Raw genomic sequence first — 13656 nt, 5'->3', positions numbered from 1 at the left:
AAATCATAAAAAGCAACCTCAGAAATGTAAAAAAACTTCAATGATAAAATAATGGATCATTGAAAAGTACACAATTAATTATTATTTTTGTAAAACCGTAGTACTATAATAATAATAAAATAACCCAAAACTCACAACTTGTAGTATATAATTACAAAATAATGATATGTTTACACAGGAAGACTATTAAAGATGACCAGTCTGTTTTTCAACATCCGGCCTTGTGCTGCGGGTGTCAATTAAGACAATCAATCTTAAAATTGCAGAATTTTACGTATTATATTCAATTCACTGCAGGTGTGAAGAAATAAATGTTTCATTTTACATTAATTTTCATGATGAACTTAGGGATATTTTTAAACGCAATAATAATTTCAACAAAGAAACCTTCCTATCCTTTAAATCCAATTAAAAAAATATATTAAAACTATTTATGATAACTGAAACAACATTGATATTATAGTATGACTTTGAAAACCAATTATCTTGTGTGTTAAACCTGTTTAACTCCACAAAGTATTTACATTATAGTTAAACATTTTTAGTTCCATATTATCACGCTTTAATTTTATAATACAATAATTAAAAAATAAATTTGAAATAAAAATTATGTTATTGAATGAAATAAACATTGTTCTAAATCAAGAAAAAAACTATTTAAAACAAATATTTAATTAGGTAGTTATTTATTACTATCAATTGTTTCTCTAGGCGGTAATCAGTTAATTATGTTCATTTTGAACTTAAAATTTAACCAATTTTTAAATATTGTTAACTAATTTTTTTTTAATTTAAACTAATAACAATCTTCTATTTCCATAAAGTATGGTATAAGTTATTAACTGCCACCAATTTGAAAATGCAAATAAAATAATATTGTTATTTTTAAAGCAATATTTAAAATAATAATAATAATAATAAATATTCTTAATGTATGTACCAAATTCGAATTTCATACCTTAAGATATTCTAAATACAACATGTTGATTCTAAAAACAGAGTTACAGAGAGACAAAGAGAAAGCAATTATTAATTATATAGCATATATTCACAGTTAAATTGACTATTTTGATTTAATGGACAATACAAAAGTCTCACATACTGATCGCCAGTTGCAGATTAAACCCCTTTGCACCCTTAAGATATAAAATTAAATGCATAAAAAATGTTACAATAAATTGGTTAAAATCTTTGGGGTCTTTTTCCAGCTGGAAGGGTTTCTCCTGCAGTTTCCTCATCACAACGTAAGATTCTCTGCTCTTGGATATTTTCCGATCCATAACGAAACCCTCACAGCGGTAGATATTTACTTTTGTATGAAAACTGTCCAGTTTAATTATATTGTGTATACTATAATAACAATCCTGAATACTATACTATCTATATCTCATATATGATGTAGCTCCAAACTTGATATAGAATGTAGACTGACAGCGTGTTCTGTCTGTACAGATGGCTGGAGCGGTGACAACGTACCTGGTGATACTGATCCAGTTCCAGGCCAAACCACCATCCACCTAGAGCATCATGGGTTTTAGAACCAAGTCACTATACTTAAACTTATATTTATTAGGTAATGTTCACGCGATGTAAGCACACGCAGTTTTTAAAAACACCTGTGATCTTTTTTGTTTACTTTGATCTTTAGGGATAGAAAACGTAGTCAATTATTTCTCTGAGTAAGAAATCTTTGCGTAATATTACATATTAACAAATATATGCAGGGGTCTCCTAGAGATCGAAAATTTGTAATTTTTAAACTCATGTGGCTTTGCTAGAACACAGTCCACTAACTCACTTGGTACTATAGCCTAAGGGATATGTTATTTGTGTCATAACTGTATTCAGAAGCACTAATTTGTCTTTGTTTTAATAGTAGATTAGGTTTATTTCTGAAGTTAAATGTTCATTCATGTTGTCATTCATTAACGAAAATTTAAAGATTTACCATTTTGCTTTGTTGTAAAAATATAAATACATACTAAGGATATATTGTGGTTTTATTCACTCACCTGTCTTCAAACCATAGGTTTTCTCACAAATACAATTAAACAATGTGGTTTATTTATTTCAAGAGCTTAAACAAGAAATTTTTTATCAAGAGGTCGGTTTTGGCGCATAAACATTTGGTTTTTTATTGTCAGTAGACCTTGCAGAGCTTGATGTTACACTTTTCAATACCAGATAATTAAATAAAAGATAATTATTCTAGTAAACCAATGATATAATTGCAAAATATAATTAATTATGTAATTTTGTTTCAATACTTAATAAAGAAACGTTGTCTTGTTTCAATACAACAGATTTAATAATTAATGGCATAATTTATAAATAACCTCTGGGATATTAAATAACATGTACTCTCGTTGTGGGTTGAATCTGCACGAAGATCATCATTAAATAGCAAGTATTATATTGCAGTGGATCAGGATTGGAAAGCTTGTCGTTCACTACAATACATCCTCAAATCCTGTTACAGCAGAGTCACCACTTACCAAAGTGCGGTTTAGAAATGGAAGAGGCTCGGGCTAAGCTAAATAACATTAGCGTCATAGTTTTCTGAGAGTTATCTCACTTGGCCCCCATGCGTATATAAGTGCGTAAATGTTATAATAGTTTTGTTTTATTAAAGAGATTATTTGTAAACAACAATTTCAAATTTCCATAATGCCGAAACAATGAGTGGATTCCATAATTACATAATTACAAAACCAAGAAAAATTATTATTTTTCATGTAAATCTTTCCGGTTCACACCATCTCGAATCAACACATAAATAATAAATTTTTTTAATATTTTGGTCTCACACACACACACACACACACACACACACACACACACACACACACACACACACACACACACACACACACACACACGAGCACGCGCGCGCGCACACGCACAAGTATATAAAGTGGAAAGCGAAATAAAGAAAAGCAATATTAATTTCGAAATCCATTTGAGTGTATGTCAGTTTTTGTCAGTCCATATTATGCAACACAACATATAAGCTCAATGGTTTCCCCACCAAATAACTATATTAAATGGTCATAGTTATTAACCTAGTTGATACGTTTCGGTTTTGATTGCCTGTTTATATCATACTATACGAAAGTCAAGGGTTCATGAGAAAGTCATTTGCTAGACTTAAAGTTCTGAACAACATCAAAATTACGATAGTTACATTCTATCGCGTCATTTAGGATTCAGAACATGAAAATCTTTGTTTAGTACTGTTTATAAAGTGCTCTCTATGTGTTTCCTTGTTACAGACACTTTTAAATATTTCTTAACATATATATCATCTTTTAGTCTATCTATGCCTGATACACCTTGTTTTTATCGTGGTTCTTCAAAATTAGCACCTTTACTGCTGGTCTATACTAAGAGTCATGACGGTAATAGTATATGACGCTCTGCGCGTCTACCACAGTCAACGTGTTTGTCAAATGCAATCTCTTCACCCTGACATGGCACTGTTGATCAAAGCGATCTACAGATTCCCTATTGTATATCTTACCGTCATGATTTCTTCTGTTTATGTCCAACCGGCGCAGCGGCGCTATTGTTGCCGAACCGGTTTCATTTTATTCCCCCCTCGATCGCTGCCAATAGATAGTGTTATATTCTTGTCATGAAACACAAAATAGAGGGGAAATGGTGCCATAGACCTGTAATCTTGTATCTACTTGTAGATTGAATTTTATGATAATTGTAACGCTAGAATGACATGGAGAATGGTCAAATTATGATTGCTCGGTATTAGGAACTGGACTTTTGCTGTCTACGAACTAGTCTACTAACAAAGCCAAGATGTGGTACTTTTGTGGTTCGAACTTCACACTGTAGCTTATTTTGTTGTCTGTGCTCTTTAGGCCATTACTTTAAAGATAAACGTTTCCTTGAGATACAGTGTTATCCTAGAGCAAGACTACACCTCACCGCCAACTTCACTTACTCGTTACTCATATTTACCTAAAATTACATACGTGAAGTCCCAATTGACAATTCACGATTGGATAATCATTTTTGAGCAGTGCATTCAGATAATAAGTCCCAAATGCTATTGAAATACGGTAGTGATATATTTAAGAATACACCTCAAAAGTTGAGTTTCTTTAGGTGGTACGTTTGGTATATGAAGCTTAATGTAATTTAATTTAAAAAGGTTCATTAAAAGCCTTCTAAATGAAGTGGTACAACGGAGTATGGATTTTTGTAACAAATTTGACAGTAATAAAATAAAAAATTTTAATTATAATTTTGACCTGTTCATCGATTTATTTTCTTTTAATAACAATCATATGTAAAACTTATTATTCCTACTTAGACATAAACGTTCTAAAACCTTTCACAACTAAGCAAGACGTATTAACTAGTAAAATATTTACTTTATCTGTTCAAATGTTGTATGAAAAGTAACATACACTTTCAATCTTGTTATCTATAAATTAAATGTAACAACTTATAATTTAGTAAAAAGAAGCTTATATTTTCGCTATAAATGATCAATTACGTTGATTCTGTTCAGCACAAAATTGTTCCTGTAGCAGGGTTGTTATATCATCACATTTCCCTGGAGATTAGCGGATTTTGAGACGATTTATCGTATGAATATTTAAATAAACTATCTTCTCTATTTGATTTGTGAAATTTAATTAAAATATTATCAGAATTCTGAATGCAATAAACGTAAAGTTTACATTTTGTTATCGGAGAGGTTGTAACGTACAAGTTAAAACTAAGTAATTTCCCTAAAAATAATTTTAGGATATAGTGTTATTTCATTTTTATTGAATAAGACTAAATGTTTCCTACATCTTAAATTATATTTTATTATTTGTAGTAGAGTAGACTAAGGGATAAGTTGCACTTACCTGAATGTACTCTGTTCACATAGTATGTTTAATATACTAGATAAAATACAATATGCAAGTGTGAGTTCCTAGACACAGTCTCATTTTTATGGTAGAGTTTTTACCATAAGGCTAAAAAGATAGTTCTTGAATGTGGAACTGTAAAAAAAATCACAAAGTACGACATCACCACTGCTGCAATCTGTACAGATAAGGAAAAAAATATTATTACATTATTATATATTAACACATCGTATACAGTCAACCAAATATGTATGGATATTAAGAGTAACAGTTAACTTATCAGGTAAAATTAAAAAAATATTATTAATAAATTGTTATACCATGGTCAAGATTTGGTTGCTGAGAACAAAATATCGAAGAGGAGAAAGATTTTTTGGTCTGCTGCTTATTTGAAGCAGAAACAATTCCAACTTCAAAAGTTACACAAGATCTTAAAATGTCAAGTAAAACAAAATTAAAAACTTAAAAAGACAATGTAATTTAGTCAGAATAATTTAGATAACCAATTTCTATTCTTACATAACAATTAACACAGCGACCAGACTAGGAACTATGAGTTTGACCGGAGGAGTTAAGATTTGTCTACCACTCTTTAAGAGAATTTCAATAAAAAATTCAAAAATTTTGCGCTGTAAACAAAATATGTTTCTAATTTATGAAAATTTTAAATGTATTATAATCTTATCCAAACATAATGAAAAACACGTAAAATGATAGTAGGAGTTAAATTGGTTGATTGTACCTTAGTGTTAAATTGATGGATTTAGCAATTTTAATAATTTCAATTTACTGCATGACATATGCACTGACAGATTATAACAACAGAATAAAATAATAATAATTCTGCAGTATAGTTTAATCTCAACTATAATGAATAGCTTGAACCGTTTTCAAGACAAGTTTTAGTAGACTATTTTACCATTAATTTACCATTGAAAAATTGAACATTTTAAGTTTGGTCTATTGTTTCTGATGACTAGTGGTTGTCTTTTTCCAAGGGCTTTCTGCAAGCTTCTTTGGTAAAGGCATCTTCAACCTATCCTTCATGTACAGTCTGTCTAATTGTAGACCAAGATATTTAAGAAACGATTTTCAATGAAAAGTCGTCTTAATGTATTCGTTTTGAACAGAACTAGGGCGATAACCCCGACTGATGTAAAACACAAGCCAGATAAGTAAACTTCATGGCCGATCTTTAACAGCAGTGCATAGACTGTCTTCAGAATCAATGACAACTTTATTTTCTTTTTCCTCATTTAAATGTCCTTATATTGAACAAGGTTTAAGGTAAACATCCTAATACTGTAAAAACTAACACAATTCCACAAATATTATGTTTTTTGTTTGTTTGTTAAAATAACCAAGAAAATATTTAGTAATTTATGTTATGATTATGCTTCCAAAGTACTATATAAACTATATAATGAATTTCCAAATACTCTTAAGAAACGTTCAGTTACCGACTTAGAGACCGATGTAGCAGAGGCAACCATATAGCCAGAGGTCACAAATCAGCCAAACAATAACTCAAACGATCTAACATATTCACGTAGTCACTGTAGTAAATTTAATATTCATTGAGAAGTAGTTGAGATTTGTAGCAGTGGCGACCGGAGAGCTGTGTCAGCGTTGGGAATAATTAAAGATGCAGTCGTCATTAATCAAATGAGTTGCTATATCTTATCTTTTTTGATTACACTAAACTGATTGATTCCACGTCCACTGGTATCTTAATTATTCATAGTTCTCTTATCATTTCAAAAATATAAAAAGTACCTTAAAACTAGCCATTAAATAATCCACTGATGATATAGACTAGAGAGAGGATTCACTAGATTAAACCAAACAAACATGTGTGTCAATCTAAACGATATATCAAGTAACATTAAAATAGTGATATTCTCTGTGACTCTTACAGCATCCTATTGGTACTTTTTATACAAGTATTTCAATAAATGTATGCATATTTTCGATTTTATGTGACTTTGGAGACCATATAATTAAACTTTGTAATTTGGATAATGATAATAGGAAATCCCTCTTTTTAAATGTGTGAGAATATTTATTAGGCCATAGCTTCACCTTGCACCATTGGTTCTTTCTATGGCATGACGGCATAAAACATTGTACTATTGCTCTCGTTTCGTTCTAATTAAACATCCAGTCTGTGCTTCATGAAAATAAATGAACAAACACATGAGTAGAGTCCATCCGGAGATGGAGCGGCAGGTGAGAATCGTATGTTTGTTAGTGTGGCCTTTGCCTTTGCTGTCGACTAACTTTACACGAATTCACTATATCGAGTAAAGAAGGCGGCACCAGCGAAGATGTAACTGGTGGCCCTAAATTGCAGTCTTAAGAAGATCAAGGTCACAGCACTCACACTGATTTTAAAAGCAGTGGAATTTATCTCTTAGATGTCTACTGCTGGGAAACGGCATTCAAGACCGAAGATTGCGGTTAGAGATATTCTTTTCAGTTGTGATCGAATAACGAATGTTCCTTTAAATCGAAGTGATTTACAATTTCGGACCTAGATATATATTCCATATCCACAGTTTCGTGATCGGAAGAGTTACATTTGGAAAATGAATGTTGAGTTTTCGAATTTAAATACTTATATAAGTTCGAGAATATCAGATCGGTTCGTCTTAGTATAGGCACCTTCTGCATAGTATCGCATCGCAAAAGTACTCTACCGTTTCGGCCTTGTTGGATCTGTTCAGTCGGGCGTAGACTTCAGGTTACAGGAGTGGAGTCTAAGACAATGTTAGATTTCAGACACTGCATTCACTCTTCTACAACTTTCTGGTGAATTCTGTGTTAAACTTCGATTGATCCTCTCAAGGATATCATACACACCGATAGTTCTTTGGTGCTTTCTAGCATAGCTCGTGAAAAAATTAAAGGAAACAATAAACGGAACTGTAAAATTCCAGGTTAACTCAAACAACAATATGTTTTCTGTTTCTATCGGTGAAACTTTGACAGGATCCTCTTTGGAAAATGTGTACATGAAAAGGCCAGACAACAGGAGCTGTGAAACAGTGACAAATAAACTCAAAACTAACAGAGTCGTAGAAAATTGGACAACTAAATATTTAAATGAGTAAGTAACCTGTTTTAGGGGAAAGCCTCAGAATATTTCACAAAACAAAAGTTCTTTCGAAAGTACTTGCATCGTCCTTGGTAGTGGGGTTTAAAGTGGTTTCAACTGTCATATACTCCATCACTTTCTACATGAAAAATGTAAATTATATTCCTCATTTATTTATCATCTAATATTTTAGTTCTAATCGATACAATGGCACTAAGTAATAGGCTGTACAAAATTGATATTAACAACCCTTGATACAATAATATTTACTTATACCATTTTGGAAATGAACGATGTAATGGTTCTCTGTTTACGACATTTTACATAACAATACCATACATACATCTATTACCCACTGAAGTATAGGAAGGACACTTTATTTATCCGGCTGGCTCTTGATCAATACTTATCTCCAATAACTATTTGCATTTTTAAAATCACCAACGTTTTTATTTGATAATGGATTGTTTCTGATTAATCCATTAAAAAATACTATGGTTGATGTTTTATAATGATGTGAATAATTAACAGCATTATTAAATACGCGTATTTAGTATTTTAATTATCTTTTACTATTATTATTATTTATTCCTATCAATTATCCCGCGGCCTCGCAATTTCTGTGGAATATTCCATGTATTTGATTGGATAGTTCCAATAGTATCAGGGACCTTGTATTATTTCAAGTCAATGTTCTGTTACTTGTAACAGTAGGAAATTCATGAGCGGTTGTACTGTTAGTTTAGTAAGCCTTGAGGGCAGCACAAAATAGAGAGGAAGAAGAAGATTGTTCTCTCATATTCCTATTCCTAAAACCTAACCTTATTCTTATGCTCGGCGTTCAATGTAAACGAAACTCGTGTAACAAAATCTGAAACTTGTAGTGTAGTTAGGTTATTGTTTTGTTGAAGATATCTTTGCAATTTTTTATAAATATTATTAAATCATAAGATTACATATATATGAAAATCATATAAAGTTGATATACTTTATTAATAATACCAACTTTACTGAAATGGTGGTTCTGTCAAGATGATCGTTGGTAAGATAAATTTCATTTAAATCTACATAACTTTAAAATAAATAACTTTTTTATTAATATTTACCTTTAAACTCTTACGAAGTTATATGCTAGATTGAACAGGCCCTTAGTTATTATTTGATTTGTTATTCTTTACAAATCTGGACCAACCTAGCATTTTAGAATCTTCCATTTGTAATAGTTGAATAATCTACATCTGTTCAGATGTTTAGGAGAATTGTAGGATATAGCTTATCTTATTGAATAACCTTTTTACTGGGTATGATTAATTCGGCTACTATGCCTACAAAGTACAAAATTGTTAAATGTTGGATAGTAGTAAGTAGCCTAATAGGATCAGCTGCAGTATGATTAGCATGGAACACTTGAGTGATTGATAATATTAATCACGACAAGAAGGATTTAAATACTGTCAGACATTTATTGGGTACCTATTTATTTACATTAGCGTGACCATGGAAAATGGACTTTTTTTCATGGGTTGGGCATTTATAGCCAACCTATTATTATCACAGGTGCATATGAACTGGGGGGAAAGTATATTATTGTATTATATTGATGCCTTTCGGACATTATTGCGTTAAGGAGCAGGGGCATCAAGTGATCTGGAATTAGACTTTTGCAAGCTCGAGTTAATTTTTTTTCTAAAAGAGCAAGCATTGCGCAGCGGGCAGGCGTCGTTGACAGGATTAACGTATTAGTCAACTTACGAATTGCTTCCACGTGAGATACCGAATATCCAACACAAAGGTGTGCCATTACCACTACTGAACTAGGAGGTTAAGAATAGACGCGGAGGAACAACAGTAGTTCAAAATGGCGTCCCTTCTTTATTTGAGAAGGCGCGGATATCAAATATGGATAGTGTTGCCAGAGGTACGATAATTTCATTGATTTTATGCATCGGTAAGATACATGATTGGTAGTTATTATCGTACCATGAAAGATTTTTGACAAATTTATACAAGTAACAAACCAAAAGTTAATTATAACATAAATTATTATATGAACATAACATACTTTTTCATTCAATGTGTTTGGTACGATTATTTTATATGAAAGTACGATAATTTCTTGTTTTTGGTATGATCGGTTTTTAAAATCTGGCTTTACTGAGTTTGAGCAGACGCGGAGTTACAGGATACTGTCAAAAACGGAGTTTTCAGAGGATTTAAAAAAATCGTAGCTCCTTTGATTTTTGTTGCCGACAAATTTTTTTTTCAATATTGTTTTCAGGAAAAAAAAATGAAATTACCTTTCCATGGTCACGTTAATGTAAATTGATATCATTTATTGTACTATCACTACTATAAACGAATACATTTTCCAATATAATTTTTATTTTGTGCAAGGCCTTTCGGAATCAAAGATTCCATCATCAGGCACTTCACAAATTATCAAATAAAATTGCCCAAAATAAAAATTATATTGGAAAATGTTGTATTCGTTTATACTAGTGATAGTACAATAAACCTTTTTTCCAATGCTCCAAGATTTTACACACTGTCAGACATGTTTATTCTGTTAAGTAATTGTAAGTACTATGCTGCTCAAACTTGGTATAAACAAAGTTATATTATTTTTTATAATCTAAAATGAGTAGGCCTATATTTCTTTGATGTATAAAAATACAGCTTCACTCTAATACAATATTAAAAGTGTATAACGTAATACAGTTTGACATTACTATTCAAAATTAATTAAGAAGATGCTGTTTGTTTATAATCTATTACAAAATAATGTATAAATGTATTATGTTTCAGTACTATGCTGTTGTAACATGTTAGAGTAACAAATTTTATTAAATCACTACAATATAACATAGACTGATAAACTAATCAAACTCTAAACGGATTAATTAAACTTTTTACATTACTGATAGAGTAAACTAAAACCAGAAAATCATTATGAGAAACCAATTCTTTCAGCCCAGCTGTTACTGAAATAATAACAATATCCCGGAGATAGATTACCACTGAATTAACTGTTACACCAATAATGCCAGCAAGTACAATGGTTATATGCATATTTTATTTGTGTCACAAGGTGTCAGACACAATTAACTTAACATATAACAATAATTCTTATACTGAAGAGAATATAAAATTTGTATTATTGGTTGGGACTTATATAACAATACCTAACGTCCAAGATACTTTTTGTCATTTGCAAATTTGAAACCTAGATTTGGCTATCATATATTTTAGTACTTCTTGGCCTGTTTATGGTAGTTTGCAGAGGTTTCTATAAAAAGAGAGCATTCATGTTTTCACTGAAATATATACTTGTAGGCTATAGGTTTTTTCAGCATAAAGCTTAGAATATAGTTAGACTAGTTACTGTTCCAGTTTGTTTTAAAGCTTCAACCTTTGAGCACTTTAGTTCCTACCAAGACTTTGTATTGTTCAGAAATCAAGATAAGTTTGTCTGTACTATTATAAAGCATTTGACGATTGTTGAAATATAAATATGGTATGCTTAGGTTACAGTATAGTAATAGTTATAAAAAAACCAAATTGGCAAAAAACAAGCTTTTTTATTGGCCACTAAGAAACAGTTCAAGATATTGAATCGTAATTAATTATAATTTAAAAATTACAGTAATGTATGTTGTAACTAATGTGTAACTTTTACTGTGCTTCGTAGAGTACTAAAAAAATTAAATAATGATTGAAGTAGAAAGTTTATAAAATTTAGTTATACAGAAACTTTTTAAATATAATTATTCTGTAGAAAAAAATGTCTTTGTAGTAATTTTAACATTGTATACTAGCTGAGAATTTGCGATGAATAACCAGGTCCACTTATTTGTATTGTACATATATTGAATTCTTAGGCTTTTGCTTAGAAACCATATTGCAAGAAAGTTATAAACAGACTAACACACACACACACACACACACACACATTTTTTATATTTAGTTTATATCCCAGATAGTTCTTCAATCTAGGGAACCTGGGGAAATCTGGGTTTATAAAAGGGGTGAATAAAAAACTAAGAAGGGGTGCATATATAACTTGAGGGGATAAGAGTTACCAACAGTCATACACAAAAAGGTTAGCAATTTGAGTGGGGAGAGTAGATCTACCTACTGTATTTCAGATCATTTACTTTCCATTACTCACACATGTTTTCTGTTATTATAGCCAGAACTTTCTACTGTACCTGTATGGTAAAGTTTTTCATTGCGTAACTTCTATGAGCACGTATGAGTTGATTTATTTTTTGTATTTCCTAGTTGGCTACATTTTGGTGTGTAAGGAAACATAATTTTCCCGGACATTTGCTATCATTTATTGATAAAAACTAAGGATTTTTTTCACAATCTTTCCATTGTCAAAAACAAATTTCAACAAAAGATTGTTGCAAAACTCTTCAAGAGGCAGACACTGTTTTCTCTCTTTTTTTTGATATTTTGTTGTGCTAGAGAGTGACAATTTTCTGCATAAAATCCACAAGTTATGTGTTTGTGAGTGCACTTCAACCCTCTCCTTGGCATTTGCCTCAAATTGCTGGGACGGGGAGCCTGGCACTAAAGTCCAATCGCCTCTGATTACAACCAACTACTTTGTGTTGCTCTTGTACGACTACTTTTAGAACTGCTAATAGAAATATCTGTAAACATTACTGTTATCCTTGTGTAATGAATGTTTTCATGGCTATCTGAGTGTAATGTATGTAACATTTAGTTGCTAGAGTGTTCTTTGGCGGCAAAGCAACCCAATCAATACAGCCCGGTAGCACCAGAAACATGTTGTGGTGGTAGTCGGATGGGAGATGGTTAAAATAGATGATTATTGTCTTAAAGTGGATGTCAGCTTTGATTGTAGTGATATCAGGTGATTCTGGCACATTCAGCTGGCTGCAAAATACATACATATTAATGATACATCAGAATTTCCATGTTGACTGCAAATTTAATACACGGTTGTTTTTTTTTTAAAGTTTAATAAAACTTAATCCAAATAGTTGCAAAGTGGTACATAAACTTTTTCTTAGTTTTTGCCACATAAAGTGTCAGTTTTCAAGTTATTGAAATATGTGCAGTGTCTAAATATGATTAACGTTCATAAATTAGCTACCTATTCATGTAAGGAGGTACCACTAACTTTTGCCAGAATATATGGAGTATCTTTCACCAGTTTTGTTTCAATTATATTTCACCAAACATTATTTCTGGTGAAATTGCAAGTAAAAGTGTTAACAGTAATAGTGGAGGACCACTTAAAGATAGCCTTAAAAAAATGGATACCCTATATGAACTAAACATTCATCTGATTTATCTCTTGAAAATGTTATTATTTTGTACTTATCTAGTATATCAATTATGTTGAAGTAGTTCGAATATACAATATCAGTTAATTTGTTACAACATCTTTTTCCATTAGATTTAAAAATTTAGAAAGAAAATCAGTTTTTAAGTTTAAATCTTTGTCTTTGAAATTTTATCAATTTTGAAAACAAGCAAAACTGCAGTATACTAATATAGCTATAGTGAGAACTGTTGATTCAATACAAATGTTGAGTTTAGTTCCATTTCACCTTCCTCTTAATACAATTTCTGAAATCTGACGCAGTCGCAGCCTTCACTCATGGAATATGGAGTCCACGTCCAGGTTTTTGGATCTCCTCAGAC

At 31.2% G+C, this 13656-nt stretch overlaps 1 protein-coding gene and 1 long non-coding RNA gene across 3 annotated transcripts in view; one reads left to right on the top strand and one right to left on the bottom strand.

Moving 5' to 3' along the window:
- Positions 1-973: 973 nt before the first annotated feature.
- On the bottom strand, positions 974-6523 carry LOC124367132. 2 transcript variants are annotated; one of them, XR_006922868.1, is made up of 3 exons: positions 6341-6523; positions 4878-5058; positions 974-1517 (listed from the first exon to the last, which is right to left on the bottom strand). It is a non-coding gene; the product is annotated as an uncharacterized LOC124367132 (long non-coding RNA). The 2 variants fall into 2 exon arrangements; XR_006922867.1 differs by having other exon boundaries at positions 6345-6523.
- Positions 6524-8779: 2256 nt separating this feature from the next.
- LOC124367613 (RWD domain-containing protein 4-like) overlaps positions 8780-13656 on the top strand; it is a 37510-nt gene continuing 32633 nt past the window's right edge. The window contains exon 1 of the mRNA XM_046824574.1: positions 8780-9019. The gene's annotated coding sequence lies outside the window, so the exon portion shown is untranslated. The remainder of the gene's footprint in view (positions 9020-13656) is intronic.

Source organism: Homalodisca vitripennis, chromosome 8, assembly GCF_021130785.1.
Source record: "Homalodisca vitripennis isolate AUS2020 chromosome 8, UT_GWSS_2.1, whole genome shotgun sequence".
Taxonomy (NCBI): Eukaryota; Metazoa; Arthropoda; class Insecta; order Hemiptera; family Cicadellidae; genus Homalodisca; species Homalodisca vitripennis.
This window is presented reverse-complemented; position numbering and strand designations above follow the sequence as displayed.